Consider the following 8,052-nt stretch of genomic DNA (forward strand, 5'->3'; position numbering starts at 1 on the left):
AGAAGTTGTCTTTTTAGGGTAGCGGGGATATGGGGCTAATTTTCTTTGTGCTTCCCCCTCACCCCCCCAAGTTGTGGACAATAAAATTTTTTTTTTCTTTTCTTTTCTTTTTTTCTTTTTTTTTTTTTTTATTGTGTGTGTGTAGCCCAAACTAGCCCTGAACTCCTGGCAGTCCTCACCCCAGCCTTTCAAGCGCTGGGGTTACAGGCATGTGTCACCATGTCTGGTTTAACAATAGACTTTTTTTTTTTCATTAAAAATTAACTTTAAACACTTCCCTTCAAATTCCAGTTTCCTTGGATTCCTCTCACCAGGCGCCGACTCTCTACTTCCTCAGGGTTTCCCAGGCATGGCTAGTCTCTAGGGCCTTCTTTTCCATGGGATAAAGTATCTGTCTAATTTCCCAGTAAAATTTCAGAGTCAGGAAACCACAAATGCCAAGTATTCCAGTGGAGTCCAACCTCCCCATCCCACCCTGGCGATCGCACCCACTCTGCCTGCAGCGCCCACTGCGCCTGCTGGCTACTGTTGGCCCAGCTCCTCCATTGGTCCTCTCATGCCCCCCGATGCTGCGAGACAGAGTTGTGACAGAGAGTGGATGTAGTTTTATTTCTTGCATCATAACTGCCACCAGCTCACTGTTTCAAGGCTGTCCAGTGCTCTCAGCCTCTGTCCCCCTAATTACGAATGATCAGGGTGAGCAGTAGACATCTGAATTATTAAAAACTTATGTTAAGAAAGTATGGAAGACATGATAATGGATGCCTGCAATCCCAGAACTTGGGACGTTGTTGCAGGAGAATCAGAATACAAGAATAGTCCAGGCTACATCGTGGGCCTGAGAGCAGCCCCGGCTACTGTGGACCCTGTGTCAAAAGAGAAAAGGAGGAGGAGGAGGAAAGAAGGAAGGAGTGAGGGGGAGCAGAAGGAAGGGAGAAGGGAAGCAAGCAAGAAAGAGTAAATTTAGGAGGGAGGTTTAGAAAGATTTCAGATATCAATCCTTGCTGGTTGAGTGGCAACACTCCTGTAATCCTAGCACTCAGGGAGACAGAGTCAAGCAGATGTCTGTGAGTTCAAGGCCAGCCTGGTCCAGTCAAGTCCAGGACAGCCAAGGCTACACAGAGAAACCCTGCCTCAAAAAACCAAAAAGATGGGCTTTACAGAAAAAGCCCATTTATGTCTGCATGCTCTTCCATTTAACATTTAGGTTATTTCCAACCTCCTGTTTTTACCATTGAGGCTTTTCCGGTAAGAAAGTGTTTTCCTAGCTTGGGTGCTGTGATATTTTGTTATTTGTTCCTCATTTCACTGGCTAATGATTATGGCCTATACAAGCTTCCGTTTGTTTTTACTTTTGAGACAGGTCCTCTTGTAGCCCAGGCTGACCTCAAACTTCTGATCTACCTGTCTCCACCTCCTGAGTTCTAAGAGTACTGGCTTGCTCTGTAGGGATCAAACCCAGGGCTGAAGACGTGCTGAGCAAGTGCTCTGTTAATTGAACTACATCCCTCAGCCCTTCATTTTGAGACTTGAGGCTTCGTGTGTCACATCTTTCAAGAAAGGACATTCTAAGTTTATACTGTACTTTTTTTTTCTTCCATTGTTGGTGACCGAACCCAAGCTTCACACATGCTAGGCAAAGGCTCTGCTCCCTACTTTTGAAAGGGACAACACATGCAGCCAGAATGAAAATGAGCGCATTGCTAGCCACGGACCTGGGTCCGCTGAAATTCAGACGCACGAGGCTCTCACTGTCGTCTGGGCTTCCAGTGCTTGTGATTACCATAGAAAGTCTTCAGACCAGGCACACAGAGCACAACAAAGACAGGTCTATCAGAGAGCAAGAGCACTCTCAAGGAGTAAGAGTGTGCAATGGCCAGAGGGACCATCTCATTAATGTCAGGGGAGCTTCAATCTATTTCTTAAGTCTCTACAACAGGCAACTTTCTCTGAGACAGTGGAGGGGGGGGGAGTGCCTGTCCAAGGGATTGATTGACAGGTCCATTTGGATTGACTCTTACATACATACACATAGACACGCACAGAGAGAGAGAGAGAGAGAGAGAGAGAGAGAAAGGGAGAGAAACAGACAGACAGACAGAGCTTGGCTCTGTTCCTTGTCATAAAGGCTCCATTTAGATGGCAATCTTACAAAGTTTAGAATATCATGTCTCTACCCAGACCCAGTCATATAACCTTGAACCCATTCTTTTGACCAAACAGTTGAGTCCTAAAGTTTCAGTCCTTGTTTTTTCAAGCAACTGATGAGGAGGGAAGGGTCCATCTCTAGTGCCTTCCACATCAGACAAGCTCTGCCTAACACACGTTGCATTTCTCCTTCACTTCAGGTTAGCAGTGGCAATGTCAAACACACAAGCCATCAAGAGGCTCTTTCCAAGACTGTGGAGACCCTGCTACCTTTATGCAAATGACTTTTAAAGGTTTCCCGAGGGGCCTTGTAGACAGCTGTCAGCAGAGCTCTTGCAGTGAAGCAAGAGGACCTGAGTTTGAAGCCCCAGGACCCACACAGAGAGTTGTTTCCTGGGGCTTGCTGTCAGCTGGTCTAGCCAAGTCAAAACAATCCTCAGAGCAGTCAAGGGAGACACAGCATCACCCTCTGAACTCCGGAAGTGTGCATGTCTCCCCGAAACCCGCACACCGGCTTTGAGATTTTGTGAGGCCGCGGGTGGTTCTGTAAAATGAGCCGACCAGATGCCAGGCATGGTAACACACACATCTTATCTCCACAGAATTCCAGGCCATCGCGGGCTAACCATGAAGATGCCTGCGTTTGTCCTAGACACTGTGGATATAGAGTCAAATCATGTTGCTGGGCACTTGAGATTTCATCTGGAGACAGAAGGTACGTGAGCTGGAATGTGGAGCTGTTGTTGAATATTATTATTTATTATTGATTTATCTGTTAGTTAAACAGTGGTTACTCCTAAACCAGCTAAAACTGCCTTGGGGCAGTTTGAGGGTTTGGGGAGTTTGAGGGTTGGGAGAGATGAAGTCAGGAAAAAAAGAGCAACATCCAGCCAGGTAGTAAAAAAGAGTACTTTAGCACACTGTAGGGAAGAAGATCAACTTTGATCCTTCCGGTTTCGAGACGAAAGGTTCAGTGGACAAGCTACAGTCCTCACATCAGGACCTCACCCAGTCCACCGAGGTTCTCTCAGAAGCTGTCATTCAAGCGTGGGGCTGCAGACGGGGCTGCATGGGCTGTGAAGCAGGGGCATCTGCTGGGCTCAGCTGGCGCAGCCCCAGTGCCTGCGAGGATGCGGGGCTACCCCGGGCACTGAGAACCGAGAGTGTGCCAGGCCCAGCCTGCTGTCTGGTGGCATCTGCTCCGCTGCTCCTGGGCTGGTGCAGGGTGGAGGCTCCAGAAACCGTTGGTTTGTTGTCTTTTGGTGTACCACACACACTCCGTTCCCACCCTCACACCAGGGTTGTGAAATGACCCTGAAGACTTACCATTATAGGTTAATGAGAGTGAAAGGAAGGGTTCCCAAGGGGGTTGGGGAGCAGGGCGGTGGGGGCAGCTGGCAGCTGATTGGAGAACAGAAAGATGAAATACAACAGAGCAACGAGAGAGAGTTGGATTGCTTTTCACTGAGGTACAGAATGGAGAGAAGTATTTTTTAAACGTTTTAAAAATAAAAGTGCTTAAAAGGAAAAGTGGAAGCCAAAGAAAGGTTTTACCTGGCAAAGAGATTGTTCAGAGTTTAAATGGGAGGGGAAGGGGAAGGAAATACAAGTAGGTAAAGAATGGAAGGCAAGGAAAATGAGAGCAGTGGCCGCCTTTGGGGAAGTGTCCAGAGGAAGCCTGAGGAAAGTCAGTCCTGAGTAAATGGGTTTTTAATCAAAGAAGAGGAGGAGAAAGAGGAGGGGGAAAAAGAGGAGGAAGAGGAGGAGGAAGAGGAGAAGGAGGAGGAGGATCAGAAGTTCAATGTAAACTGGGACCTAACAGCCTAGGCAAGAGCGAACCCAAGATTAGGCAATCCCCGTCTGAGACCACACAACCCAGGCAAGGAGTGAGGCCTAGACCATCACCAGTCTGGTGCCACGGGACTGGCTGAGGAGCAAGCCAGTGCCTCGCAGGCTCAGGCGGGCAGACACTTTATGGGCAGGATAGGGCACCCTTGAATCCCCAGACACCCAGAGGCCCCAGGTACCAGTAAGAGGAGCAAGTAAGTGGTGGAGAGACAGAAGAGAAGCAGGAGGTGTACACAGTGAAGAGAGGCAGAACTGGAGACTCTAGGGTAGTGAGGTGAGTAGCAGGTGATGCCGCCTAAGGCCATGGTGAGGTCCTGACCCACGCTGCCACTGAGGGCCATGTCTGGTCCCTGGCTCTGCAACAGTAGGGGTCTATTACCGCCCAAGGCCAGGCAGATGTACCTCAGGTCTGGGCTGCCAGCAGGGGTCATGTTGAAGTCTGAGGGCTGTGCAGAGCTAGCCTCACCCCTCACCAGGGCATCATGAGAGAGCTGGCCCTGAGGGTATAAAAGCAGGAGAGCTGACCAGTTGCAGTACATAGAGAGCTCAAGAGCATCGTCTGAGAAGCACAGTAGAGCTGGCTGGGGTTGTGGGAGATGCTAGTGAGCAGGCCCCCGGGGGTGTGAGTGTGGGAGAGCTGGCCCTGCCACTCACCTCTCCTGTGATGGTATGGATGAGAGAGAGATGCCCTCCCTCACCCTGCCCTCACCACCCGTGTCAGGCAAGAGAGCTGTCTCCAGGGTCATTAGAGAAGGCCCTCTACCTGGCCAAAGCAGAGCTGGCCATGGTTTGGGGGGTTGTGGGTGAGCTAGCCCTGAGGACGTCAGTTTGGGAGAGCTGGATCTGCTCCTTGCTGGCTGTGGCACTGGATGACCTAGCTGGGGCCGGCAGGATAGCTGGCCCTGGTGGTGAGGGTACAGGAGAGCTGGCAGGCTGACCAGCTCAGATACCTCTCAGGCCCAGATCCAGGGCTCCGAGTTGTCCGACCACAACATCTACCCCACTGCTGGAGCAGGTGAAGGGGCGGGTCCTCCAGATCCAGAACTACAGGATCTCCATGACACCGGGCAACAGCAGAATATCCAAGGAGTCCCAGTGAGGTTCCAGTATTGCTAGTGTAGCCTTGAACCAGACCAATGGTTCATTGCAGTGAACATTTGCAAGCAAAGAAGTGTGGACACATTACAGCTTCAACAATGAGATTTTTTTCCCCTCTGTTTTGGGAGGTTTCAAGGGTAGAGGGCAGGCATGAAGGGACAGGGAGATGAGTGGGACTGGGGTGCTTGATGTGAAATTCAGAAGGAAGCTAAAGTTTGTTTTGTTTTTAAAATTCAAGGTCATCATCGGCTGTCACTGCTTACTGAGTTTCAGGTTGCACTTGGCTACAGTAGGAGTAGGCCCTGTCTCAAAAAAAAAAAAAAAAAAAAAAAAGAAAGAAAGAAAGAAAGAAAGAAAATGAGAAAGTGTGTGTGTGTGTGTGAAGGAAAAATAAATGGTGTGAGCAGGAAAGTTGTCTTTGTTCCTTGCATAACACCCACAAACTGTCAGTGACACACCCAAGGGATAGATACCTCTCCTTCAGGAAATCACCACCACCCCTATTCTACAGACTTCCTTCAGGGACTCTAGGATGTGCTGACCTGGTAGAGAGGAGAGAGGACCTTCAGAACGAAAGGAAGGGAGCAAGCATCTTCCATCAGGATTGCATCTCACTGAAGGCTTCTGAAGGTGGCTCTTTCTGAGGCCAAGGTCAGGAGAAGCAGGGATTAACTCTGGGCTTGAAGGCTGCTGTCCAGGAAAGGGTGGAAGCTTAGCCACAGGATAGCACCAGAAACAACTAAAAATAGTCCTGGAGCATTATGGGTACACATCTGCAGTCAGTCATGCTTTGGGGGAGCAATGATTCCTGTTACCTTCTCACGGGCTTTACCTGTCATACCAGCCCAACCAAAGGCAGAGATGCTGTGCCCTGTCTCTGAGCTGATTCTCACTCTCTCAGTCCCTGGCAGGTGTTTCTCCTCCTTTGTCGGAGGCCGGAAAGTGGCATTACATTGCAAAATTCATATTTTTCTAAAGGCAGATCAAAGAGCTCCTGCTGGATAAAAGGAAGTGTCCCCTCCTGCTGCTGGCCAAACTCATGGATCATATGACAGGACAGTGACTCTATAGATCACACATTTGAATACCCCACACAGATAAATTCTAGGAAATAGGGTTGGCAGTTTACTTGTTAACTAAGACCCACACTTACTCAAATGACTCCTAGAAGATAAATTAAATCCCTGCTTTCAACTTGCTCAGGGTGTGCATCAACAGGACAATAGTCAATGGGTTACCCAATCCCACCTGCCTCTCCTCTCTTGGACAAGGCCCCAGAGGAGCCTGGAACTGCAGAAATCTGCCTGCCTCTGCCTCCTAAGTGCTGGAATCACAGACATGCACCAGCACCCGATTCCGTGGCACGTATATTCTTGGGAAGTCAGTTTCAAACCTTCCTTGAATGGGTTCTGGAAAAACAACTCAAACTTTATCCAAGGAATTTATGCCAAGTGTGTTTGGGCCTTAACTGATTTCACTATGATTTTTCTTTGGGGTTTTTGTTTTGTTTTGTTTCTAAGACAGGTAGAGGCAAGAGAATTAGGAGTTCAAGGTTGACCTCAGCTAAGTAAAGAATTTGAGGCTATTCTGGGCCATATAAGACTTGTCTAAAAATAAAAACATAAAGACTAATTAAGTGATTGATCAATCAAGTAATTAAAATAAATTATCTTAATTATATATCATCTATTTTCCAGCTTTTTCTCAGGTTAAATGTCTGTGAACGTTTGGTTACAAAAGCTACTTTCTATGGTACCTGTATTCTCTAGTTCTAGTTTTTGTTACAGTAATAAAATACCTGAACTGAGAATTTTGTTGTTGTTGTTCTTTTAGCTCTGTTTGGGGGTCCAGTTGTATAAGAAGTGGAACTGGCATCAAGCCAAGAGGTTGGTATCAAAGGAAGCTGAATGGTACCCCTACAAGGAGGCTCCTGTATGTTTAGCCATATCACAGGCTGCTTGTGCCTAGCTGTCAGATTCACACTTGAAGAGAGTGGAAAGAACATTAAGGCAATGCGGGGACACTTTTGAATCCTAACTTAAGTGATTTATTAGCTGTGGGAAAATTATTTAAACACAGAATAAATACTTGCTAATATCAAGAAAAGTTTTTTTTCACTAGTTTTTTCTTTCTTTGCTGTGAAGTGTGTCATGCCTCGTATGTAGGTGCTGGAGGACAATTTTCAGGAGTTGGTTCTTTCTTGTCGGTTCTCGTATTGGGCAGAACTGGGCTTCAGAACTGACTGTGATTGTCCAACCTAGACTCTGGGAAGCTGCACTGGGGCATTCATGAAACTGGAGGCTCATTGTTCTCAGAACAAAAGAGGAGTGAGAGGGTCCTTCTCTTGAGACAGTGAAAAGTGACAGCTCACACTTTTCCACTCAATTAACAGCCTTTTGGCGGATGTGCAGCTGTCCTGGTCGCTGGCAGACTTCCTCACTGTCCCAACCGCTCTGCCGGTCCTGTGTGCATGGGACTCCACTTTCTCTGCTAAAGCTGCCTTCTCTTCACCCTCAGGACTAAACCAGTGGCTCCTCCTGGTTCTCATCATTTTGGTTCTCTGCAGGATATCCTAGTACGGTCACCTGTGCTCACAACAGTACTCTGTGACTTTCAGAACACTCTACTTCCTTGCTTAGCGTTCCGTCTTCTCCCATGATCTGTTCATGATCCCATATTTGTCTCCACAAATGAAATGAGTAAAATTTTGTATGTATATGATGTCAGTTCTCTATTCTACTGAGATAACACGGCCAACGGAAGACTACGGCTACTACTTCATATTTACTTTTGATGACTTACTTAAGTGCTGGGCTTTCATACGGTTAGGGGTGTAAACACTGTGTTGAGTTAAACACCAAAATATTCCCAGACTTTAACTTACAAATACATCCAGTTTTTAAATTTTCAGGTGTGTGTGTGTGTGTGTGTGTGTGTGTGTGTGTGTGTGTGTGTGTG

This window comes from Psammomys obesus, unplaced genomic scaffold, assembly GCF_907164565.1.
Source record: "Psammomys obesus unplaced genomic scaffold, mPsaObe1.curated_primary_1811, whole genome shotgun sequence".
In the NCBI taxonomy this organism is placed as follows: Eukaryota; Metazoa; Chordata; class Mammalia; order Rodentia; family Muridae; genus Psammomys; species Psammomys obesus.